The sequence below is a fragment of the Microtus pennsylvanicus genome, chromosome 5, assembly GCF_037038515.1.
Source record: "Microtus pennsylvanicus isolate mMicPen1 chromosome 5, mMicPen1.hap1, whole genome shotgun sequence".
In the NCBI taxonomy this organism is placed as follows: Eukaryota; Metazoa; Chordata; class Mammalia; order Rodentia; family Cricetidae; genus Microtus; species Microtus pennsylvanicus.
Genome location: NC_134583.1, coordinates 115,586,782 through 115,614,084, shown reverse-complemented (window position 1 = coordinate 115,614,084; position 27,303 = coordinate 115,586,782).

Below are 27,303 nucleotides of genomic sequence, written 5' to 3'. Positions count from 1 at the left end.
AAGCTCTGCCTTTCAGGAGAGGCGCTTTGCGGTAGCCAAAGCCACACAAATGAGGCGTTGAGAGCAAGGCCGAGGAGTGGGTCTCATAATGAAACCTATGGCCATGTTCACGTCCTGAGTTACCTTCTTGCAAGCCAGCCAGGAGGGAAGTCTAACGATGGCCCAAGGGTGCAAATGAGCCCACGACGGGAACAGAGGCAGCTAGCTACGTAATCCATATCGCAGAGGCAGCCTACACAAACACACCTCCTCCATGGACAGTGTTTAACTGACTCCAGCAGCTTTTACAGCTCCCAACTTCCTCCTAGGTCACTGAAAGTACCTGCACCCCGAGTCACTGGAGATCTGGTGTCCAGATAGCTAGGTGTTTTCCAGGCTTTTCCGAATCAATGTCTCAAGAGATGTCCTGGAATCGGGAATTTTAATGAACCCTGCGGAGAATTTATGGAACCTAAATACAGTTGCATGCTAACCATTCTGTTTCTTTTCGGTCTTTGAGTGCAGCACATTTATTTGATTGGGTTTGCTCAACTGCATCTATGATCTGAGGTCTAAAAAGCCCATCATTTGTCCGTTTCCTCCTCTGGGAACTTGTGCCTAGAAAACTGTTAATTTAAGAGGGGAAACGGGAGTCTCTGTATTGGGTGTTGGTTTTATTTAACGCTGTCTGGTTAGTCTGACTGATGATAGGACCTCCAAGCTCTCTGTTAGAACTCTGACCTAGAGCTTCTGCAGGCCTGAAGATGAGGTGAGAGAGGCCCTGCATATGGTCATGGAGGCTTCTGGAGGAAATGAGAGATAAGAACTTGGGCAGTTCTTGAACACGGTCAGGTAGTTTTCTGTTACTGCGATAAAACAACAGGACCGAACCAACTCAAAGAAAAAATAGTTTATTTTGGTTTCTGGTACCAGAGGGCTAAGAGTCCATGGTGGCAGGGGGAGGTGTGGTAGCAAGAAGCAGGCCTGGAAGCAGGATCTGGAAGCTGTGAGGTCTTAACATCACTATCCACATTCCAGAAGCAGAAGGAGTGGACTGCGAGGGAGCTGAGACTTTAAATTCTCAAATCCCACCTTTAGCTGTGTACATCCTCCATCAAGGCTATATCACTTCCTGGAACAGCGCCACCAACTGGAGACCATCGCTTTAAATACGGGAGCCTATACAGGACATTTCTCTTTCAAACCTCCACCCATGATAGGCAGATAGGGTGGCCTCCTGGGTTACTCTCTTTTTCCTTTTGTCTCCAAGAGGGTAGAATTTGCTGAGTGCCCCCTCTGGGATCACACTGAAGCTCTGTTTCTGCCCCAAACAGGTTTACATCTGGCATCTCCAGGAAATTTTGACCCCTTTGAGGGTCGCATATATATACAGCAGATCAGACATTACATTGCAATTCATAACAGCAGGCAAATTGCAGCTGTGAAGTAACAGTAAAATAATTTTATGGTCAGGGGTCACCAGAGCAGGAGGAACTGTGTTAAAGCGCTACTGCGTTGGGAAGGTTGAGAACCACTGCTTTAGAAGAAGACATGGTTGGCGTCTGTCTGAGAAAAAAAGGGTGGTCTCACAGAGAAGTCCCTTTCGGGTGGCATAGGTGCAGATAATTGTGCAGGGCACGTGGCAGTCTGTGGCACACGAGATGAAAGAGAAGGGCATGAAGAACAGCGGAGCCAAGAGACAAGGGACCTGAGAGGAGGCTGGAGTGTGGGCAGGGGCACATTCTCCTGTATTCTTCACTATGCCACACTCAGAACTGAGACAATGGTTATAAAGTGGTTTCTGTGTATCTCCCATGGGGTCATGCTAGGTAAGCTCCTCGGTGTTTTCAAAGGTTTTTAAGCATACTCATTAACAAAGACAACTATTGGTATGTTCGTAGTGGTTTTTCAAAGAGGGTTTCTCTGTAGCTTTGGTGCCTGTCTGGGAACTAGCTCTTAAAGACCAAGCTGGCCTCGAACTCGCAGAGATCTGCCTGCCTCTGCCTTCAGAGTGCTGGAATCAAAGGCGTGCGCCACCACCACCCGGTTTGTGGTGTCTTTTTAATGTAAAAAAAAAAAGGAAATAAATGAACCAAATTAGCTGTAGTTGGGGATTAGAAATATCCTCACTGGGCTGATGTGTCTGGACAGTTGGTCTCCAGACGGTGGCACTGAGGGCCTGTGCTTTGCTAGGTCAGCAGGATGGAAACCTCTATGACACTTCCCTCACTAGTCCAAGAAGTTCCCCTAAGCTTTTACAGACCTCAGTGTAGGCTCGACTAGGATTTGTGGCTTCGACGATGAAGATAACTTCAGGACTTCCTGGTATAGTGAAGCAGAGTTGGAACTTTTATTAAAATTATTATAATACAAACTTAAGCATGAGGGTTGAGAGAAAGAGGCAGTCAGAAGAAGATAAGACTCACCCAAGTGGTGAGAGGTGCTTCCCAAGGGAGAAGAGGTATATCCCAGTGGTGGGTGGTTGTGGGCTCCTCAAGGGAGGGTAAGCAATGAATTGTCTTAGCCTTCGCCATAGATGTCACTTTGACTGCTCTTGGGCTGCGTTTCCAAAGGTTTCTAAGAAATCTCCCTGCCTCCCTTTTCTTTTCTCTCTCTCTTGATAAGTGAGGTGGCTCTGAAGATGCCTTGGATGAAATTTTAGCCTGATCAGGAAAAATCCATGGTTGGTAGTATTGCACAGGGGATTTAATACATGTCTCTACGCTGTAGATGGGTTCTCTGGTGAGATTCCTTGGAAACTGCTGGTTTGTGGCTGAGGAGAGAGAGAGAGAGAGAGAGAGAGAGAGAGAGAGAGAGAGAGAGAGGAGAGGAGAGAGAGAGAGAGAGAGAGAGAGAGAGAGAGAGAGAGAGAGAGAGAGAGAGAGAGAGAGAGAGAGAGAGAGAGAGAGAGAGAGAGAGAGAGACCTCAGGCTGTGCTAAAGCTGCTGCCACCACCATGCTTCCTTTGCCACCGTGATGTCTGGACTGTCTTAGTTAGGGTTACTACTATTATGACAAAACACCATGACCTGTAGACAGATTTTTCTTTGGGTTTCCAGCTCACAGGAAATGACACAGAGACTTATTATTAATTATGAAAGCTTGGCTGATACATTAGGCTTGTTTCTAACCAACTCTTATAACTTAAATTAACCTATTTCTGTTCATCTACACATGATTTTAACCTCTCATCCTGTATGTCTTGCTTCCTCTGCATCCAGCTGGGAACTCCCTTCTTCTTCCCAGCATCCTCTCTGCCCTGAAAATCCTACCTTTCTATTGGCTGGTCAGCTTTTTATTAGACCAACAGAATGACACATATTCACAATGTACAAAAAGATTATTTCACAAGAATGACCAAAGCAACTTGGGAAGGAAAGGGTTTATCTGGCTTATACTTCCACATTGCAGTCCATCACTAAAGGAAGTCAGGACAGGAACTCAGACAGGGTAGGAACCAGGAAGCAGGAGCTGATGCAGAGGCCATGGGAGCGTGCTTCTTATTGACTTGCTCCTCATGGCTTGCTCAGCCTGCTTTCTTATAGCACTAAGGGCCATCAGCCCAAGGATGGCACCACCCATAAGGGATGGGCCCTCCCACATCAATCACTAATTACAGTAGTGTCTTACAGGTGGATCTTCGGGAGGCATTTCCTCAATTGAGGCTCCCTCCTCTCAGATGGCCAGCTTGAGTCAAGTCGACATGAGATCAGCCAGCACAGCCCGAGTCTCGGGAGATCGTGAGCCCAAACAAACCTCTCCTCCCTTAGGTTGCATCTGTGGAGTATTTTGTCCAGTGATGACAAAAGTAACTAATATAGGTTTTAAAACTACAGTTTATAGGTTGACCTTGACTTTCCCACTTAGCCGACATATCTGTCACATTCAGAGTGTGAAGTGTCCTGAGAGTTAGGTTGAGTGGGAGCTCCGAAACTCACAGAGGCCATGGCTAGTGTCTTAGCCTTCCTTTGCTTTTACAATGTAACACATTGCCTGGATAACTTTATATTGGATAAGTGGCCGTAAAATTACTTTGTGTCTTAATTAACTTTGCAAAGTGGGCATATGGCTTAAGACAGTCTTCCAAAGAAACTACAGTTTGCTTAAAAAACATTTTTGCAAAATGGTCTGGGGTACAGAGCGCTTCACAGAAAATGACTCTTAACCATATGTAGAAATAGTCTAACAGTGATAAATTCAAATTAACACTGCAGTGATATGGTTCCTCACCTATCAGAGCTGCAAAAAACCCCGAAATTTGACTCACTATTCTGCCCTAGTTATTGTTTATTGCTGTGATAAAGAAACCATGGCTAGAAGCAATTTGGAGAATAAAGGCTTTATTTGGCTTCTATGTCCCAATCATAGTTCATTGTTGAGAGAAGTCAAGGCAGGAACCCAAGCAGGGTGGGAACCTAGAGGCAAGAACTGGAGCAGAGCCGATGATGGAACGCTGTTTACAGGCTTGCGGGACCTGGCCTGCTGAGCTCGCTTTCTCATACTGCTCAGGCCCACCTGCCCAGAGGTGGCACTGCCCCAGTGGGCTGGGCCCTCCCACCGCAATCATTAACCAAGAACACACCCTATAGACTTGCTCATATGTAATCTGATAGAAGCATTGAGAGTCTTCTTCCTAGATGACTCCAGCTTGTGTCGAGTTATCAAAAAAGCTAACTAACCAGGACAATGGGGTTCTAAATAAACCAGCATTTTTCTATTCCAGAGGGAATGCTAAATGGTACTATCGCTCAGAGAAGATTTAGGATATCTAGAATAGTCATATATGTCTTATTTTGTCAAAGCAGATAGGAGGATAGATACTAAAAACAACGGTGGTCATGGCATAAGAATGTAGGAACCATTATGAGTAGGTTTATGCTGTCCAGGTAGGGGGACAGATTGAGTTTCAGTGAGAGTCACAAATTCAGAGACTGAAGCATATCAAATAAGTCCGTTAATTTATAATGACACAAAAATTATTGGTTGATAAAATCGGGCAATTAACAAAGAAAGGAAAGTGGCAAACTGAGGTGTGGACTCTTAGAACATTTCCCAGTCCTTTACCAAGATGGAAAAAATGATAATAATTACAGATGACACAGGCAGAGGAAATACAAAGACTATATCTGAGAGATATATTTAAGGATATCTATATCTATATAGAGATATATAGGAGAGTAAGACATCAACTAAACATAGCATGAAATATTAATGATTAAAAAATACTTACAATTATAAAACTAGCTATCCAGAAATTTCTGGTCATAATAAAGTAACATTGATTGGACTCTAACTCTTAGATTCAAGTGATTAAAAGGTACACAGAATATATGGGTTAGTTGTTCCCAGACATTTGACAGGAAGTAGTACAGAACAGTAAGCCTTTAATAGAAACAAACAGAGTGGGCCCTGTAGTTAACCAAGCTTCTTGTTCAAGGTTTCTGGACTGCAGGATATGGAGGAAGTCCCTAAGAGGAGCTGGCCCGCATCTGCAACCTGAGTAACAGAGTTGAGAATTCACAGGGATCACATAGCTCTAGTCACAGAGAAAATTAGCACAAATTTCTCCTTCAGCTCTTTCTTTAAATGTTTCTGGTTTTATGTTCATTTGGTTGGTTGATATCAGTTTCTTAGTGTAATTGTGAATGCATATTATTTTTAAGAAGAAAAATATAGTCATATCACTATTTTTTTGGCAAGGAAGAATAATTAAAATCTTGGAAATGGCCATTTTGGCTGGTAAAGACTAATTAGAATGTTTTGAACAGAGACAGATATTTTAGGGTTTGACTTGCCTCTTAGTTACTCGTGAAGCAGTGAGGAACCTGGGATGAGACTGAGCTGTTGCAGTTGACACGATTCAAGAACCTGATCACCCATCTACATACTGTGTGGCCCTGGGGACTAGATTCACATGAAGAGCACATCCTAGCTAGGTAATAATGTCTTTGAAATGAGCAAATGCATGTTTTATGAATTTGGAAACTGAGGTGCAGTGAAAAGAATTTGTTATTTGTCTAAAAACCATTCAGTTAATTGGATTGTAGTTGTCACGCGATTGTGTTCCTTTGCTAGTCTGTGAAGACAACATGGATTTCCTGCAGCTAGGTCACTCTTAGTTGTGACATCCTCAAGGTTCCCTGTCCACTGTGCACAATCTTTGTCATTATAGACAGCATAGACCATAACACCAACCGATCCCATGGCTTCTCCAGTTGTGAATATGCCTTAAACAAGCTAATGTTATTCTTTGTTTTCATAAATAAGGATATTTACTTCATCTTAAAGAATTAAACACACATGATATTGGAACAGGAAAGATAAAATTCTGACAAACCCTTCTAGAAAGCACTGTTGATTTGTCTATGATATTGGCGTTTCTCCCCAGATAAACGTTTGAAATCCACGTGGAATCAGCAGAAGAAACATGGAACCTCCCAATTTCTCCGTGAGTACAGCTGAACTGATCTGATCCCACAAGAAGAGCCTTTCTGGTCTTCTGCTTCATGACCTCAGCATGTTTCTTCCCCAAAGTCCCCATGGATGCTTCCCGACCCCAGTCTTGCCACATGTTCCTCATCCACTTTGGACTTATCTCGACAGAGTAACATTATTCTCCTGCTTCAAATTGGAATTTCTGAGTCAGTCATTATCAGAAAAACATGCACAAAATATGATTCCAAAATATTACTTTGCTCTTAGAATTTGTAATGAAACTTAGAGGCAGAAGCACAGGCCATTCTTCCTTTATCACACTCAATCCTAAAACAGACAGCAAGGGGTTATGGAGATGTGCACGGTAATAGGGTAGGAATGGGGGTGTGGATGGGAGGTGAAGAAAGGAGGGAAGGAGAGAGGAGGCAGACACACACACACTCACACACACACACACACACACACAGAGAGAGAGAGAGAGAGAGAGAGACCCAGAGAATCCTATACCATAGTGTATGTTTTCAATGCTCTCTAGCCAGCTCAGGCAGCCCTCTCTTCTCCCCACCATAGAACCCCAGTTTCTGAACAACATGAGGAACGGGCTGGGATCACCTGTATTTGAGGTGTGAACTTGGTTGTTTCAAGTAACTAAATCTGAAAGGATGATTTCTGAAAGAGAAAGTTATATAGAGAGTTTCAAAGAATTCTGGCATAAACTCTAGTCATCATGGGAACAAAATCAGGCAAACGAGACCAGAAGATGCTCACAAATTACACCAAATAAGCGGTTTAAAAATCATCAGTGTGGGAGAGTGGACTCAAAAATAGAAGGAGGAGGAGGAGGAGGAGGAGGAAGGAAGAGGAGGAAGAGGAAGAGGAGGAGGAAGGAAGGAAGAGGAGGAGGGAGGAGGAGGAGGAAGGAGGAGGAGAAAAGACAGGAAAGATGAGAAGATAAAACACCGAGCAGCCCTCATTAGGAAAACTTCTCTTTGCAGTGGTCCATGGTTAATACCAAGTCTCAACTGCTCAAAGTGCACATGAATAAGTGACTATAGAATTCTCAGCCACAAATGGAGATCCGCATCCCTCCATCCCCCCACTGTCCCTACACCCCAGGCTCAGAGAACATCAGGGAAGAGGTGGTGGCCAGTTGAGGCAGAGGTAGAGGAAAGACCACTAAGAGTGTGAACAACATGAGGAACTGGCTGGGATCACCTGTATTTGAGGTGTGAACTTGGTTGTTTCAAGTAACTAAATCTGAAAGGATGATTTCTGAAAGAGAAAGTTATATAGAGAGTTTCAAAGAATTCTGGCATAAACTCTAGTCATCATGGGAACAAAATCAGGCAAACACGACCAGAAGATGCTCACAAATTACACCAAATAAGCGGTTTAAAAATCATCAGTGTGGGAGAGTGGACTCAAAAATAGAAGGAGGAGGAGGAGGAGGAAGGAAGAGGAGGAAGGAGGAGGAGGAGGAGGAGGAAGGAAGAGGAGAAAGTAGAAGGAGGAGAAGGAAGGAGGAGGAGGAGGAAGGAAGAGGAGAAAGTAGGAGGAGGAGGAGGAAGGAGGAGGAGAAAAGACAGGAAAGATGAGAAGATAAAACACAGAGCAGCCCTCATTAGGAAAACTTTTCTTTGCAGTGGTCCATGGTTAATACCAAGTCTCAACTGCTCAAAGTGCACATGAATAAGTGACTACAGAATTCTCAGCCACAAATGGAGATCCGCATCCCTCCATCCCCCCACTGTCCCTACACCCCAGGCTCAGAGAACATCAAGGAAGAGGTGGTGGCCAGTTGAGGCAGAGGTAGAGGAAAGACCACTAAGAGTGTGTGCCTTCTGGACAGGGTAGAGCTGATGCTCCCAGAACCTCACAGCAGCGGGGTTCCTGTTCAAGACCAAATGCACCTTTATTTTATTTAATAGCAACCTCCTCCCACAGGGATGGTAACGTTAGCAATCCAGATACACCAAAGAAGAATCACGATGTGCTGCCTTTGTGTACCGGTTTACATCCTCACAAGAAGCAGTGTGAACAATGAAGATACTGCAGGGGACATACCGTATCTCCACAGTGATTTTGGTACAGTAAGTTAGATTTCTTACATCTCTATGAGTTGCCGGTGTTACTCTTTCTGTGCTGTTACTGTTTGAATCTGGCATGCACCCCAACAGGCTCACGTTTTGAGCACTAAGCCTCCAGCTCATGGCTCCATGTGGAGGGCTGTGTTGCCCTGAGGATGTGCAGCATGTCAGGAAATAGGCAACAAACCTTGATGTTCTCCGTGGTGCTGGCTGGGAGGCCTGAAGACTGGAAGTCCTGTAGTCAAGAGGGCTCCTATCTGGGAAGCCAGGCAATGTATAGTAAGGTGGGAATCTCTGCAGGGAACCTTTATGTAGGCTATGGATGAAAATTGTGATGGTGATGCTGAAGTTACAAAGGAGATCCCAGGGTGTTGGAGATGCCAGGAACATGGGTACCTGCCTAGAAATGTCTCAGGCACTGAACAGAGCCAGCTCCAGAGATAAGTCATGTTTGCAGCAAATGGCAGGGCCACAGGGATGAGGCTGCCAAAGGCACTCTAGCTTATATAATGCCACCATGTGCTTTATAGAGTGGACATAAAGGAACAGGATTTTGATACTGCTTTGGCTAAATCCTTCCTTGCTATCTTTATGATGCTCCCTTTACTAAATGTGTGTGTGTGTGTGCCTTCCTCTGTGTTTGTGATACTGCCAAAACTCTAGCATTGTATATTAAATGTGCATATATTTCTTTTTTACCTTACAGGAGCTTATAGTTAAGAGTTTGCCTGAGCTGGATATGGTGGCATATTCCTTTAATCTCAGCATTCAGGAAGCAGAGGCAGGTGGATCTCTCTGAGTTCAGTCAGCCTGGTCTACAGAGGAAGTTCTAGGACAGCCAGGGCTACACAGAGAAACCATTTCTAGAAAAAAAAACAGCAATAAAGAGTTTGTCTGAGTCTAATAAAGCGAAGAAAACCAGTCTACAATTCACAATCCCAGAGAACCTAGACAACAATGAGGACCCTAAGAGAGACATACATGGATCTCCTGAGTAAACTGGGAGCATGGGGACCATGGGAGAGGGCTGAAGGGGAGGGGAGAGAAAGGGAGAGGAGCAGAGAAAAATGTATAGCTCAATAAAATCAATTTAAAAAGTTTGTCTGAGTCTTAAATGAGACTTTGGATTTCTGAACAATGTTAGGGCAGTTAAGACTATGGGGAGTGTTGAAGTGTTTTAAATGTGTTTTGCATTGCTAGGTGACCAAGAGCCTTTGGGGAACATGTTGTGATTGAAATGTTCTGGTTTGCGTTTCTGGTCTCCGTAGGCTCGTGTTTTATGTGTACATAATGACCAACTTGTGGCACTCTTTGAAGTGTCAAGGAACCTTCTAGAAGGCGGGCCCTGACTGACAGATGTAGGTTATAAGGGATGCACCAGGGGGCTCACACCTGGTTTGCACAAGCATTCTCTGCTTCACACAAGCATTCTCTGCTTCCTGTCACATGATTTGTGAGAAGACTCCACACCATGCTTCCATTGCAACGAATTAAGCTGTCACAACTTTCCAATTAGGAGGGACTGGAAAGTCCAAAATCATGAAACAAAACCAACCGTATCCTTTACATTGTTTCTGTCAGGTAACAAGGGAAAAATAACGAACACATAGATGTATAACTATGAAAATGATATAAATGAGTTCAGTTCTCTCCGTCGTTTCAGACATACACTGGAGGTTATGGAAGGCATCCTTCACAGGAAAGGGAGGCCACTCTTCTTAGGAAGCTTGCCAGATTTCTTTTTCCACATGAAAGGAGACTCATATCTTGCTCTCCAGAAAGAAACCCTGCATTGGTTGCTGGTTTACCGTAGGACAAAGGGGACGAACAGAGGAGAGAAGAACCTCCTCCTGGAGGCTTCCGCCTTCAATATCCAGAATTCAAATAACATTCCCATTTTGGTCTCATCAGGCTTGCGCAGAGTCGGAGTTGAAAACTGTCCAAATAGTGTGCCATGCCTTGGGCGAGAGAGGAACGTGCAGCAGAGGAAAGCCACGGAGCTGGGTGCCATCGGGTGGCCGGGTGGAAGCGTTTGCCCCTTACTAAGGCTCATCTGTGACTAGGTACGGTTCTTAGGGTTGAAATCCTCGGCAGCGGGTGTCTGCTCACATCCCACAAGCCCATAGATAATGAGCTAACTCAGCCGGGGTGACAGTGGCCTGCTACCTCGTCACCATGGACCAATGGAGACTCATAAAAGAATCATGTTTATGACCAGCAAATCAGAGGCCACCACTTCCCCTGGACAGTCTTGTAAGAGGATCTTTATCCGCCTCCCAGCTGAGAGACAGTCACCAGGACAAGGCAGAGGGCAAGAGAGAGAGAGAGAGAGAGTAATGAGCACTGAGGGCCCACACTCCTGGCTCTTTATTACCAACCCCCGTCAGTGAAGCTCCAGCCTGGACCGGGAGGAGCCGGGGAGAGATTGGTTTTTCTTCACCACCTAGTAGGTGACGCGAGATCACAGAGAGACACTGTGAAGACTATTCCACTCAGCCGAGAGCAGTTATTTGTGTATTAAGGCAGTTCCATGTTTATACCGCAATGAGTCAACACACCTCAATCAAAACGCTCTAGAAAAGGAAGGAACAATGCACCGCCTAGTCAGCCTAACGTTCAAGAGAAAACGCACTCCCAGGCAAGACGCGAATGCGCTTTATTTTGATCAAATATAATTTCCTCCATGAAGAGATACTCATGAGCTTTTAAGCACCAAGTGACGTTCAGTGACGATTTGCAATTTGAAGGACTCCGAGAAGAAAATTCCTAGCGCTGTCATTGTAAGAGCGCTGACATGCTCAGGCAGTTGAGGCTTGTGAGGAATTTGCTTGCTCACAGCTGTGCGGCAGAGCCTTGCCTAGGATAATCTGTGGGGCACGGTGTGCTGGTTTTTCTATTACCCACCTGAGTCCTTGAGACAGAACAGGCGAACTCCAACTATGAGGAACTGAAATGTCCAGAACCATGAGGGTCAACAAACCCCTCGTCCACTACACTGTTTCTGTCAGGTAACTGTGATGAAAACTAACATATGGATACAGAGCTGCAAAAAACGGTACAAGTGAGTTCGGGTCCATTCACCAACAGATAGGATGAAAGGGAAGAAATAGGCCAAAGATCTCCTGTGACCAAGGCCTAAGGCACAAGAAAGTAGCCTGGGACAAGTGAGGGTCTCAGCGGTGTGCGCCCCTCACTCCACCTCTTGTGAGGATGTGAGGTGTTACTTGATAACTTCCAGAAAGATAGCTCAGCCCAGATTAAGTACACACCTCTTGCTGTGTGCCTAGTGGGTAAAGCTTTGAAAGGCGTTCTTAGTGGACAGGAAAGCAAGGCAATCCCTCCCTAACTCGGGTGGCTAGAACGCCTGAGAGGAACAGGGTTTTAGGCCCTTCGTCTCTTACTAGCACTGTCTAGTCATTCTTGAGAACTGCAAGGACCCCCTGGAGAAGAACCCTCTAGTTGTCTGCATTCTTTGTATTCTAAAGAACCAGTCCGCTTGTGTGCGCCTAGGTGAACGCGGGACATCTATGCCGACCTCCTTTCCCAGACTCCGCGGACAATCTCGGAAGAGAGGATAGAAAGGATGGCAGAGCTGGAAGCTGGGGAGGAGACACATGAAATGCTGTCCTCTACTCGAGTCACGGCTTTTGAACTCTTGAGCTCAGCACAGCAGCGCTACCTGCAGGAGACCGGCAGAAGATCAAGTCGGTGAAGTATTCTAGCATGAAGGGGTGGGGCTACTGAGGCCCCGCCTCTCGCTGAGGAGTTAGTGATGGCTGATAGATGTTGCAGGAGGATGTTTCCTTAGGGGTGTGGCTGCTGGTAGGTTGCCCATGCCCCAGTGCATATGGAAAACACTGATTAGACTCAGTGGCAGAGAGAGAGAGAGGAGAGAGAGAGAGAGAGAGAGAGGGAGGGAGGGAGGGAGGGAGAGAGAGAGAGAGAGAGAGAGAGAGAGAGAGAGAGAGAGAGAGAACACAAGCTGGGGGGAGAAGTGTGGGAGATGCAGGAGAGTTGGGGGAGGGTCAGAGTGGTTATGACCAAGATACCACATTTTAGTCAAGTATGGAATTTTCAAAGAATTTAAAGAAGCCCCAAAGAGCCAGTTTTCCCTTTCGGCCTGTGCACACATGTATACATAGCTGAAAAACAAAACACATCGACATAACTAAAGTCAGATGCTTTGGGGATTTTTGTTGTTGTTGTTGTTGATTACATGACAAAGAAGGTTCTTGCGATTATGCATAGAGGATATTGTTACCTAAAAAAGCAAAATACCTTTGAAAGACTGAAGCAGGTTAATTCTTGGATTTCAGAAATAATTCTTCCTTCTTTTTTTTTTGATTATTTTTTTTTATTGGTAAAAGAATAAAGGAAAAAAAAAACAAATTTCCACCTCCTCCCAGCCTCCCCTTTCCCTCCCCCTCCTCCCACTCTTCTCCCCCTCCTCCCATTCTTCTCCCCCTCCTCCCACCCCTCTCCCCTTCTCCCCACTCCTCTCCCCCTCCCTCTCCAGTCCCAAGAGCAGTCAGGGTTCCCTGCCCTGTGGTAAGTCCTAGGTCCTCCCCCCTCCGTCCATATCTAGGAAGGTGAACATCCAAACTGGCTAGGCTCCCACCAAGCCAGCAGATTGCGTAGGATCAAAACTGCGTGCCATTGTCCTTGGCGGCTCATCAGCCCTCATTGTTCGTCATGATCAGAGAGTTCAGTTTTATCCCATGCTTTTTTTGGTAATAGTCCAGCTGGCCTTGGTGAGCTCCCAGTAGATCAGCTCCACTGTCTCAGTGGGTGGGTGCACCCCTCGCGGTCCCGACTTCTTTGCTCATGTTCTCCCTCCTTCTGCTCCTCATTGGGACCTTGGGAGCTCAGTCCAGTGCTCCAGTGTGGGTCTCGGTCTCTGTCTCTATCTCCATCCATCACCAGATGAAAGTTCTAAGATGATATGCAAGATATTCGTCAGTATTGCGCTAGGATGGGGTCATTTCAGGTTCCCTATCCTCAGCTGCCCAAGGAACTAACTGGGGACCTCAGCTTGGGCACCTGGGAGCCCCTCTAGGGTCAATTCTCCTGCCCACCCTAAAGTGGGTCCCTTAACTAAGAATTGTGGTTCCGTGCTCCCCTATCCAACCTTCCTTTATCCCGATCCTCCTATTTCCCCAAGTCCCCCCTCCTTCCCTTCTACCTTTTCTCTCCCCATCTCCCCTTACCCCCTTCCCACCCCATCCCCAAGATCCCACTTTTCTCCCCGGCAATTTTGTCTACTTCCCTTATCCAAGAGGATAACGATATGTTTTTCCTTGTGTTCACCTTCTTACTTAGCTTCTTTAGGTTCGCCAATTGTAGATTCTGTGACCCCTATTTATGGCTAGAAACCAATTATGAGTGAGTACATCCCATGTTCTTCTTTTTGGGTCTGGGATACCTCATTCAGGATAGTGTTTTCTATTTCCATCCATTTGCATGCAAAATTCGAGAAGTCATTGTTTTTTACCGCAGCGTAGTACTCTAGTGTGTATATATTCCATACTTTCTTCATCCATTCTTCCATTGAAGGGCATCTAGGTTGTTTCCAGGTTCTGGCTATTACAAATAATACTGCTATGAACATAGTTGAACAAATGCTTTTGACATGTGATAGAACATCTCTTGGGTAAATTCCCAAGAGTGGTATTGCTGGGTCCAGGGGTAGGTTGATCCCGAATTTCCTGAGAAACCGAAACACTGACTTCCACAGTGGTTGCACAAGATTGCATTCCCACCAGCAATGGATGAGGGTACCCCTTCCTCCACAGCCTCTCCAGCAAAGGCTATCCTTGGTGTTTTTGACTTTAGCCATTCTGACAGGTGTAAGATGGTATCTCAAAGTTGTTTTGATTTGCATTTCCCTGATTGCTAAGGAAGTTGAGCACGACCTTAAGTATCTTTTGGCCATTTGAAGTTCTTCTGTTGAGAATTCTCTGTTCAGTTCAGTGCCCCATTTTTAATTGGGTTAATTAGCATTTTAAAGTCTAGTTTCTTGAGTTCTCTATATATTTTGGAGATCTAATTCTTCCTTCTTAAAAGAAAAGCAAAGAAATAGCCAAGCAGCATGCAAGCAGTCATCATCACCCCACCAAGCGTGAGAGTGACCTCAATGCATCAGCTGCACCCCATCGCAAAATCAAAAGGGGAGACTGCTTTCCCGTGGTCTCTGGTAGCCTGGCAATCAGTCCCAGCCCAGACGCTGAAAAACACAGCGTCTCCTTAGCTGTTTTTAGAAAGCACCAAAAGAACAAACTGCGCTACGCGTGACAACCAAAGTACCAGGCTGAGAGAGGCGTTCTTTGTGAAGTCTTTCCATACATGAAGTCAGCTCTTGGAAACCATGTCAATGCCAGTATAGGAAGCAAGGGAGGAGGAAAGGGATAAATAATTCTCATCATTTAGTACATAAAGCACTGGAAAAATATCAGAAGTCATCATTGAAAACTTCTAAATGCCATTAAATGTTGAAGAATCAGGCAATCCAATTGTTCTTGTATTAACTCTGTAAACTGCGTTTGAACTTGTGGATCTTTGGCATTTTGGGGAAGGACAAAAGGAGAAGACTTACAACACTCACGTTTTAACAGAGAGTTCTGGACGTAAGCTCTACTTCATCTGTTATTCACCCACTTAACTGTGAGCCCCGCCTTCCCATTTTAATCACTAGGATGACCTTGAGTGGGGCCTGGGTTTGCCTAGAGCAGTGGGGTCTTAGTGTCCTATCTATAACAGAGACAACTCTTAGTCTAGTGTTTGTGACTAAGGCTTCCCGGTGAGGTTACTAATCTCTCAGACCAGTAGGCTATCTTTAGTGTTCTCGTTCTTAAAAGTTTGTATCTGCAGACATGTTTTAACCCAATATTTTGACTGCTTCCCCTGACCAGCCCAATTTTCCTGAGACAATAATACCATGTTTTAGCCCGCTTTCCTTTTGTTGTAAGGCTGTTATTAGAGACAGGGCATTTTCTAACGATGCAACTTACTTCTCACGGTTTTAGCAGCTGGAAAGTCCATGATCAAGGTACTTCTTGCTGCATTGCCATATGGCAGAAGGTGGAAGTGCAGGAGAGGGCAGACACGCATTGTACAATTCAACACGGTGGTATCTAAACATCTAAACACTACCCCAAATGTTCCAGTCCCAACCTAGTTGCATTTAGGATTAAGATTTAACCTGTGGATCTTGGACAAAAACAATCAAATCTTAGCATACTTCATAGATTGCTGTATAACAAGTAACAAGTAATTCGATTGCTTAATTTCTATCACATAGACACATGGCTGGGTGATGGGCTATTTTTTGGGGTAGCCTATAGAATAATACTGAACAAGTGAAAATACATAACATTCACTCTCTTTTGAACACAGGTAAAAACTAAATCAAATACTTAAATAATTGAATAAAAATATCTAAACACAGAAACCAAATCTCTCCCCTTTCTCTGCCTGCCTGCCTGCCTCTTTCTGTGTTTCTCTATCAACAACCTCAGTAGATTTATTATTTATATAGAAAGCTTCAACAAAAGGATGTTAAGTTCAACATCCACGTATCAAGGTGCGGGAACTGCAGACTGCTTTCTCATTAAGCGAGAAGTTTTGTCCTGAAATGGGACTTGGTTGTTTGCTTTCCATCCAGAGAGCTAGTTTCCAGTGGCAGCTTGCTCTGAAGATACCCTGTGCTTTAGTTCTGTAAATCTGGCTCTGTTATCTTTTAGGGAGCAGAGGGGGCAGGGCGGGATGACTTAGGCGTGCAGGATGACTTAGGAAAGAACAGCAATTTCTTAGAGATGAAAAGTTGAAACCAAATTCTTTGAGCCGACAGGAAAGTTGCTACAATTGTGGGCATGTGCTCACATGCAGGTCTATGTTTAGAGCTGTGATTCAGAGCCAGGGAGAATCAAGATTTTATAATCATACCTGTAAGAGGCCTCCTCTCCCAGGATAGAACAGGGACTTTCATTTCCCATGTAACGCTCACATTATATTACGCTCACATTCTTCCTCACGGTCTTTAGTAACTAGAAGAATCCTAAGACTTTATTCAAAGCATGCTCCAAAAGCAACTCTGGACTTGTTCATTTGGCACCTCTTGAAGGTGACGATGACATTTTATAGTGACATTCCTGTCTACACCAAGTCTTACTGATCCCCTTGTTTTCTAAGATAACTTATCTCGGTGGTGATAACTTGACAAGAGTCTTTTGGGCTTGCTTTAGTACCAGGCTGGCCAGCATCTCTAAGGGGCAAATTCAACTCGAGGAAGGCTAAAGCTGTCAGACTCAAGATGTTGGAATCTGACAGGCTACAACCAGAAAGTAGAGTCTACTTGGGGTTGGTGAAGGAGTTCTGATCTCACTGTAGGATTAAGACAAAACGCTGGATTCAATCCAGGCTCCAGGCTAGAAACGCTCTGGATCTGATATTTTAGCCCTTATTTTACTCAGTATTCTAGGCTCTTTCAGCCAAGAATCTGTCCACCGTTAACTTACTAGAGCATCTATGGACTCTCTCAGGGAAGGGCCCCCCTTAAGCCGATTCATATGTGCCCTGTCACTGAGAAAATGTGTGCAGAGTAGTAGGGTATCCACATCCACATCCAGCAGCCCAGGACCCCAAAGACCTCACACTTATTTAAAGGTGTAGGTTAGGGTTAGTTGATCTAGAAAATGAGACCCTCCCAGCCTGCTTATTGCAGATGGAGTCCCCAGGAGGCAGACTCTGAGATGAAAGTAGGCAAGCGAGAAATTTTTAAGGGATTACTTGGAGAAAATCTGTGAGAGGAATGGAAAGAGGGGAGGATTGGATGGAGGAAGAAAGTAACTGATGCTGAGCCAGCCATGAGGGATTTTGCAGGCACAATGAGAGAGCAAAGGCATTTCTAGACAGTGCTCCTGCTACGGTGTTAGCCAGCCATTAGAAACAAGGACTTCGGGAAGTAAATGTATTCACTAATAAGTGACTTTTAAACAGAAAGTAAAGAAAACCAGCCAACAAATCATAATCCCAGAGAACCTAGACAACAATGAGGACCCTAAGAGAGACATATGAGGATCTAATCTACATGGGAAGTAGAAAAAGACAAGATCTCCTGAGTAAATTGGGCATGGGGACCATGGGAGAGGGTAGAGAAAGGGAGGGAAGCAGAGAAAAATGCATAGCTCAATAAAATAAAATAAAAAAGGCCTTTATCATTTGTGCCCTGACTAGAAATTAAGCATAAAAAATGAGTACTAATGGATTATTGGATCAGTAGAAATATTTTCGATATGACAAAACTTTACCTATTTTCAAAAGTTGCTCATATGAATATAATTATGTATATTGTAGACAATAATGATATTCATAGAAAAGCTGATTCAATGTCTGGCATTTGCTGCTGTATTACATGGGTAAGGAGAGGTACATAACTTGGGAAACTTTGATTTGATTTTTACAGGATGGCAGCGTATGGAATTCATTACTATGGGTGACTGGCAAGGTTGGTGATAGTCCTCTGGGGAGCAGTCCGAAGTACGCTAAGAAAGCCCACAGAAGAGGAAAGGAGGTCCTTGCTCTGCTTGGGGAATCCCTTTATGCTGCTTCCTTTGTCTCTGTCCATGATTTTACAGTTTCTGTCTTCTTGGCTTGAATCTTGGCTCTTTCTCTGGGGCTGACTCCGGGTGGTTGGGGTGTGTGTGTGGTGGGGTGCTCCACTTTCTTAACCTGCTGTCTCCAGTAGAGTCCCCTGTCTATGTGTTCAAGAACCACAGCCACACAGCACCATGGTCTCAGTCTCCTGGGTGTGATAGTTCTATAAGACTTTCTAAAGATCTTGTCTATTTGATGATGTACAAGAAAACCCATAACCAGGACTTATAGCTGGCACTTAGAATGAAGAGTTAAGGGGTGAAACTGGGGGTTCAGTCCACCAAAGATTTTTTTCTTCAAGACAGGGTTTGTCTGTGGACAGTCATGACTATCCTGGAACTCACTCTATAGACCAGGCTGGACTCAAACTCACAGAGACTCACCTGCCTCTGCCACCCGATTAAAGGTGTGTGTCACGACTTCTGAGCACCACCAAAGATCTTAGCAAGCAATATTACAAATCCAAAGCAAAACAGTTCCACAGACTGCTATTTGCATTCACTTTGGATTTCATCAGAACGCTTTAAATTGGCGTTGTTTTGTGTCACAACATAAGATCAATTTTTTATTATGGCCAGTGCCCCAAGGGGAGATTGAAAACCTTAGGAGAATAATTTCAGTATGCAATAATCAAAAGAACAAAATGATTCAGGAAAGAAACAAAATAACCAGATGAAAATTTCTTTCTAGTCAAACTGGCAATAACTGGTCACTTAAGTCAGAGAATGAAACTGAGCCAACTGCTCAGACATCAGAAGAAAGCCCAGAAAGGATGCGTCCCTCGGTGGCACTTGAGGGGCTGTTCTTTTTTGCAGCATTACTTACTGTGGTTTTTATGTTTCATTTTTGTTTCTGTCTATTGAGTCTTAAATCTACACATTTGTTGTTGTTGCTACTTGATAATTGCCATTTTTAGACCGGAATCTGTCTATCTCTAGGTGCAGCTAATATGATACCAGCCGGCCGCAGGACTGAGTGAGCCTGTGAGATTTTGAGCCATGGCCCCTACTGAAGAACCACCTCTCACTCAACCCATGGTGATGAGAAGGCATTAGTCAAGTTGAAGGTGAGGCACCCAGAGTCCCGAGAGCCTGGCTCTATGTCAAAGCCATATTTGGCCAAAGAATATGTGCCCTTTGAAATGCCAGCAGGTAGGCACCTACACACGCTCAGCTAATGAAAGGTATGCTTAGTCTTGTGGCCCCAGGGTGGAGAAAATTCCCCTCCTGCCAAATAAGAACTTTCAAAGTGCCCACGATTCTGGATGTTTTTGATATAAATCCTCTGAAACGTGTGGCATTCACAGCTTCTTTGTTTGAGTGCTACTTTGGAATGAATTTACATGTTCCCATCCCTTTAAGTCAAAAAGTTTGCCCAGATCTGGGGGTGTAATTCAGTGGGGGGGGGAATCTACATACATGAGGCCCTGGGTTTTAACCCTAAGATCATATTAAGACGAGTGATGAAGTCAATTTCCAGTAGAAACGATGGTTTAAAAAACATAATTAAGATGAAGAATCTACTTCAGAATGATAGGATCATTTGGAAAATGTTCAAAATTTGATTGAAAGGATAGACGGCAAGAAAATACAAAATGGTTGTAGAAAGGGGAGGGCATGGCAAGGTAGATCTTATTAGGAATATAAATTACCCTTATCAGATGGCTTCTCAAGGGGATCCTATTGGTAGTGAGTCCCAGGGCATGAAGGATGCCAGGCCTGCCATACTGAAGGCAGAGTGGAGAGGAGCTTGGCATGGCTCCTCTGAGCAGTCAGCCGTGATTCACTGGGAACACAGCTGGGTCTCAGGCATATGGGAGAGGACTCAGCAGTGTAGGCACTGTGGCTTCCTGGGAGCACAGAGATTCACAGCCCCATCATCTCGATGCAGAACGGGGCCTTGCCAAGCTGTCTTTGCCAAGAGAGCAGAGCCTGCTCAAGCTCTCGATTTCTCCTCTTTGCAGATTGCAAATGAGGTGGCCAGGATGGCATTTGGGACACTCCTGGCCAAGAGGGCACACCCAATCCCTGTTCCTTCTGTTAGACCTTGCTCTCTTTCAACTCCCTCTGCTCCTGCTTTCTCCTGGAAGAGCCTAGAGAGGCTTTGGACTGACCTGTGTTCAAGTCTGTCTTCTCTCCTTACTTTCTGTGTGGCTTGGAGGAAATCACTGGGCTCCTGTAGGTCTCAGTTTCCTCAGGAATAAGACGTAGAGCTAACAGCTCTTTTGCAGAGTGGGATAGCACATATAAAGGATGCTGCCAACATTCAACCCCTACTTCAGTCAATCTTAGGACTTTTGATATTTTGTCCAAAAGCAGCTGCAAGGAGTGGTCCTGTGTGGTGTAGTGTTTAGAGAATGCCTACAAATTTGATGTCAGGAATGCTTTGCCTCCAGCTGGAACAATAAAAAATGACTCTAAACACAGCCAAATGTCTCCTAGGGGACAAAAAGGGTTTCTGGCTATTATGACTTCTGGCTCATTTGCCTCTTAGTTTTGGGGAAACAAACTGCTATGTTAGGGACAGACTAAGTAGCTTTTAACTGGTTACATAGGTTAAAAAGTGAGCCAGTAGAGTGACCTTTTTGGGGTTGGAGAGCTGGCTCAGCAGTCCAGAGTCTGCACTGCTCTAGCTGAGGGCCCACTGCCATGTCAGTGGAGTAACTGCCTACAACTCTGGCTAGAGGAGATTCAAACCCCTTCTGGGCTCACAGACACTGTGTGTGGTCACACACACACACACACACACACACACACACACACACACACACACTATACATATGTATGTATGTATAAATGTATGTATATATGTATATATACATATGTATATGTATATATACACATATACCCAATCTACTTGGTATCTTTATAACAAGAGAAATTTGAGCAAATGAAGATCGGGGTGTGCCCATACAGAGAGGGCCCTTGAAAGCCAAGAAGGCAGGCCTCAGAGCAAACTAGCCCTTGATTTAGAAATTGCAGCCTCGAGAGCTGTCAGCAAATTAATTTCTGCTTGTCGAAGATCGTCAGTCTTTGGAATTCTGTTACAGAAGCTTTGGCAAATGGATAGGATAAGTTCTTGGAGCCCTGATGGTGCTCATGGAATTCAGATGTGCCGTGTCCATAGCAATGAGTGTGGCTTCTCCAGAGCCCCACGGGACGGTCTTCCCAGGACAAAGCTTTTCAGTTTGGTAAAGACAGCAGCAGTAGCAGTAGCAGCAGCAGCAACAACAACAAGCATACAGGAATTAACCTTTCCTAACCCACCGAGGCTCCCACTTACAGCTTCCCACTTGCAAGGTCTCTCTCCTTCTAGGTACGGTCCCTAGCAAAGTATCTTGTGCCAGATACATCCTGAGGACCATTTCTCTTCAGGAAGGCCACATACGTTTGTCACATCCGAGAGTGCCTGGACAGACTCTCCCGGGTTGTAGTCTCTATCCAGCTCTTTCTTCTCTGACAGGGGGCAGGGCAGTTCCACTAAATGAGCCTGGGTCTGAGCAGACAAAATACAAGGTGACCTCTTCTTGTCTGCATTGTGGTCACTGCCTGCCTCCCTTGCTTATCCCTCCTGGGGATGTTCCTCTCACAGGGACAGAAGGGGAGCTGTGCCATTCTAACTAAGAGTCTGACATCCCCAGGCTCAGAACTGTTCCCATTGTGGCAGGCATAATCCTCTGAGTTAGGAGAAAATTATATGCCACGCTGAGTAACTGAATGAACCAGCTGTTCTTATTTCCCCAAGGAGGTGCCTGGCTCCGGTTGCTTTTGAGTAGGCTCCCTCTACGACACAGGCTACTCACCACCTTGGTCACTAGCCAGTTCTGCAACAACAGGAAGAGCCTCACTCAGCATCTTACTACAGTTCAGTTTACTTAAAATAAATTTGATTTTATCTATATATGGCAGTTTTGCCTGCGTGTTTGTGTGTGCATCAGAAGGTGTCAATTCCCTTGGAACAGATGGTTGTGAGCCACCCTGTGGGTGTTGGGAACCAAACTCCGGTCCTCTGGAAGATCAGCAAGTGCTCTTAATCACGGAGCCATTTCTCTAGACAGTTAAAATGTGTTTTATTGAGGCCAGTGCAGTGAGGTGGTTTCTGTCTCTGGCTTGCACTTTGACCTCTCTGGCTTGTACTTTGACCTAACTTGGGCTTCAAGTTTAATCAGGTTTCGACAGAACTGATCTTTGGTTTCTCTCTCTCTCTCTCTCTCTCTCTCTCTCTCTCTCTCTCTCTCTCTCTCTCTCTCTCTCTCTCTTTTATTTCTAAGGATTGATTTTCTTTACCTTTACTGCGGGATGGTGGATGGGGGTACATTTGTACATGTGTTTGTGGAGACTAGAGGACAATGTCTTCCTCATTTTCTCTCCATAACGTCTTTTGAGATAGACTCTTGCACTCAGTACAGAACTTACAGACACAGAGGGACTGGCTGGTCACCGAGCTCCAGGGATTCACCTGCCTTCGTCTCCCCAATACTAAGACTACAGGGGCCCACTGCTGTGCCTAGCTTGTGTTTGCATGGAAAGTACTTCCCTACTGAACCAAACTCCCAGCACCAGAACTGATTTTCTCTGGTTGTGAGCCTGAGTCTTTAAAGCCTGGGCCACCTCTCTGGCCTCAGAACTCATTTTTCTGAAAGGTCATCTAAGTGACAGCTGGGTTTCCATCTCCTGGAGAGGATACATTTAAAACAAGAATCTGTAACTTAGTCTGGGACTCTAGGATGGCTTGGTCAGGGACAGAAGGGCAAGGAGCAGAGGGGTCACAATAAAAATTATTCTGGTGCAGACTCTCAATGATAGGAAAGGTGTTTTGCCTTGAGTTCATTGGAGAGGGAGGGACAGCCACAGTGCAGTGTCAGGGCACGAAACACCAAGGGACAGAAGAGAACAGCCATAGGTCACTACCTGGTGCACATTGTCAGGAAAGAGCAGAATGGCTGGCTTAGACTTTCATCACTTGACACACCCATGTGAGAACAACTGAAAAGGCAGAATTGCAGCTTCTTTTCCTGTTGCTGACAGGATACTCTGATGAAAGCGCCTAAAGGGAGGTTTATTGGGCCCACAACTCCAGGTTATAGTACTTTATTGATGGGAGGTCAAGGCAGCAGGAAGTTGAAGCAGCTGGTCCCGTGATAACCATGGTCAAGAGCAGAGAGCAGGGGCTGAAGAGATGACTCTGAGGTTAGGAACACTGCCTGTTCTTTCAGAGGTCCTGAGTTCAGTTCCCAGCAACCATACGGTGTCTCACAACTATCTCTCTGACGCCTTCTGATGTGCAGGCAGAACCCTGTATACATAATAAATAAATATATCTTAAAAAATAGCAGAGAACAATAAATTAATGTTGCATACTAGTGTTCAATTCACTTTCTCCGCTCTTACATAATCCAGGATTCCCTGCTCAGGGAATGGTATCACTCACAGTGGCACCTCCTCTTACCTCAAGTAAGGTAACCAACTTAATCTCTTCCAAAGATAATTCCTCATTGAGATTCCCTTCCCAGGTGATTCCAGTTTGTGTCAAGTTAACACAACTAATCACCCCAGGCAACAGAGGTTCACTCTAGCTAATGCTTTTAGAAGGTTCAGTCCATGGTCAAGTGGCTGTATTGTTTCTTGGCAATGGTGAAGCAGAAACCACAGCAGAAGACATGGCAGAGCAGAGCTGATCACTCCATGGTATCCAGGAAGGGCCAGGGCTGAGACATGTCTACAATGCACACCTCCAGTGACTCATCTCTTCCAACACTATTTTTTCATAGCATCTTCACCTCCCAATAGTCTGTTCAAATTTGAATCCACCAATGGATCAATGGACCCATCAATGGATCAATCATTAGATCCGAGATCTCATAAGCTAGCTGTGTCTTAAACCTCACTCACAGACCCTGAAGCATGTTTCACCGATCTTCCAGATGCCTCTCAACGAATTTAACCATAAAGATTAGGCATTACAGTGGTTATAGACACGGGTCCTAACCGACTTGGGTTTGAGCCTTGGCACTGTCAAATATTTCTTGAATGACTCTGACCAAGTTACTTAAGCCCTTTGGCATTTAGACCCATCTCCATAAATCAATGAAGGTTTTTATGACACATAGATATTGTGAAGATTCCCCCCCCCCATGATTTGTTTTTGTTATTTTGAGACAGGGTCTTCCTGTTTCGGTTCAGGCTTCCCTCAAGATCACAGCAAGCATCTTCCTTCAGCTCTACAAGTACAGGTGTACATCATAAGGACCAGCTATGATTTCTTAACCTATGAGCTTGATAAATGTCAGTTGATACAATATCTACCCAATAGAGAGTTTAACTGGCCAGTGCTTTGTATTGTGAGCATTGAGAGGAGGGCTCAAAAGTGATCCAGATCTTTTTCATGACAAGGTATTTTTTTTTTAAAAAAAGGACCACTTGTGGAACCAACCATTGAGTAGAGGAGAAGTGTGTGGACTCCCTGCTGGTGATCATGGTGGGACCGAAGGCAATCTGTCACCTAATGGCACAGTGGGCCTACTGAGAGGTTATGTATTTTGTGGAGAGATCCCAGAACACAGTGACAATACCTATAATGGCAGAGCTGCACATATATAAATTACAGGACTTTTTGAGGGGGAAGGATCTGGTAATGTCATCAAATGACACGGAGGCATGTGTATGAAATAACATCAGAAGAAGAAAGTGGGATGTTTGATCGCCTTCATTAACCACAATGAGCAATGGAAGTCACATATCCCTGTCACCCCCACCCCCAGCACACACTCACACTGCGGTCTACAGGCACCAGCTTGTTCTAATGAGCCAGCTCTGGGGAGCACTCTTGCTTTCAGTCCTGGGGATCAGGTTGACTCCCAGCTTCATCCTTGATCTTAGTCTTTGTGGTAATTTCTCACACTCTGATTCTGCCCAGGGTACCTTCCGCCACCTCTGACCTGTGATATCTAGCATTTGTGTTGATCCAGGAGACATCAAAAGAGGACGAGGTCTGGTGGGAGAATCTTCAGATCAACAGGACCTCCTCAGGGCCTGACTAAGGGTGAGCATAGACCACCACTTGGAGGACTGGCGCCTGGCTAGGACTTGCCACGGTATGTAGGACACAGTCTGTGTCCAAGGGTTCCTGGGTATCTGGATTTCCACTTGCGTGCCGGATCTCTCGGCTCCACAGAGCAGAGTCAGCTGTAGCCCACATCTGAGTAACCGACATTTTCATCCAGGCCTGGCAACAGCGGGAGTGTGAAATATGAGTCAGTTATTTCATTCCACTTCCCAGCAGAGAGAGACGGTGCCTCATCCCGCGTGAATGCAGTCATTCAGGAAGACTCTCCTCCCGAGTGTTATTCAGGCAGAGGTCAGGACTTCTAATGAGGCCCGGGCTGTGAGTCAGGATGTGTAGCCAGCTGTAGCAAAGGGGCCTGACCCTTGCTCAGCCTCCCAACACCCGTATCTTTCCCTCACCCAACAATCACAATGATATACAATGACCTATTTAATTGTAGCAAATCAGCTTTTGCTCCTCCCACCCCCAAGTATCCATGGTGGGCTCGGGTTGCTGAAGTTAGAGAGAGACTCAGGGTAAAGCTGCACTTGTCACGGTGATGGGTGTGAGGGCAGAGGCAGGAAAAGGAAAGGCCTGGATGTGTGAGGGCGGGAATAGGAAGGAGACACAAGTCAGCAAGGTCGGGGCTGGAGAGATGGCTCAGAGGTTAGGAGCATTGCCTGCTCTTCCAAAGGTCCTGAGTTCAATTCCCAGCAACCACATGGTGGCTCACAACCATCTATAGTGGGGTCTGGTGCCTGCAAGCATACACACAGACAGAATATTATATACATAATAAATAAATATTAAGAAAAACAAGTCAGCAAGGTCAGGACAGGGCATGGGGACATGGAAAAATCTAACTTGGAGATCAGACATTTCATAAAAGACTTTGGAGAATTTTGCTGAGGTGTGATCTTCCTCTGGGGTTTTGTACAGGGCTTCACTGTAAGATTTATACAGGAGATTCTATGAGGGACGCAAATTTTCCTGCACAAAGTCCTGGTCCACATCTGTGCTAGCCCCCAGTGTGTTTGGCACAGAGCTGACACTGCATTTACTGGAAAGAAGAACGCTGTGTTGTGCTGCAGCAAAGTAAGCCAGAGGCCCCTTGTGTAATTCAGAGTATTTGCTTCACATTGACTTCCCTGCCACACGAGGGTGAGGACTGTGTCTCTATCCCCAAAGCCTAGCACAAGGTGGCCGTGTAACAGACAGATGCTGGAGTGTGTGTTGAATGAATACATTTAAAGAATACCCCCCACGAATGGCTTCACAGCACTTCTGCTTACCTGTGTTGTTCAGTCCTAATAAGGTGGGTGCTGTTGGCTGCCAACGTAGCTGAAAACCGTACCCAGGAAGCAATCTGGGCTATAAGAAGCCGGCCTCGTTTACTATGGAGGAGGCCAAGCTCATTGCTGTAATTGCAGAAGTCAGGTCACTAGGTATTTCACATGCTGATCTATAACAAAGACAACTAAGCTGCACTCAAAGAAATACATACATTTGTTCCCTATTGACCCTCTGAGAACATCTATTGTAAGGAGGAATTGAGTTCCAATCACGTAGGAACAAGTATTTGCAGTTACAACAACCTTTAATTTTTTCCCACTTAAGCTAAAATGAAACACACAAAACTGAAAAGGGAACTCGACAGCTTTTGTGCTGGAACCGGAAGAAAATGGCTGTTTGAGTCAGAAAGGTGGGTTGAAGAGCAGCTTAACTACTGCCTGGTGAGGGGAACTCAGAGATGTAATTGAATGTTTGGGGCTTCAGTTTCCTCATCTACAATATAGCAGTATAAATATCATTGTATGTTGTGATGGGGTTACTTTGACGCAGCTGCAGTAATTTGCCCGTTTTCATATGTTCTAAAACATGGCAGGCTTTTTCTTTTGAAGTTTTCCACTGCCGTGTGCATAAGCACCCTTAACCCATTCCCCATGTGCCATGCCAAGACTGATTCAGCGTTCAGCTCATTCTGAGCTGCGGTCAGAGATTACTCAAGACTGGGTGATTTAGAAGGAACATCTATTCATTTCTCACAAAACTAGAGTCTCGGCCAGTATCAAGGGTTTTCCAGTTGGGAAGGTCTTTCTTGGGGATG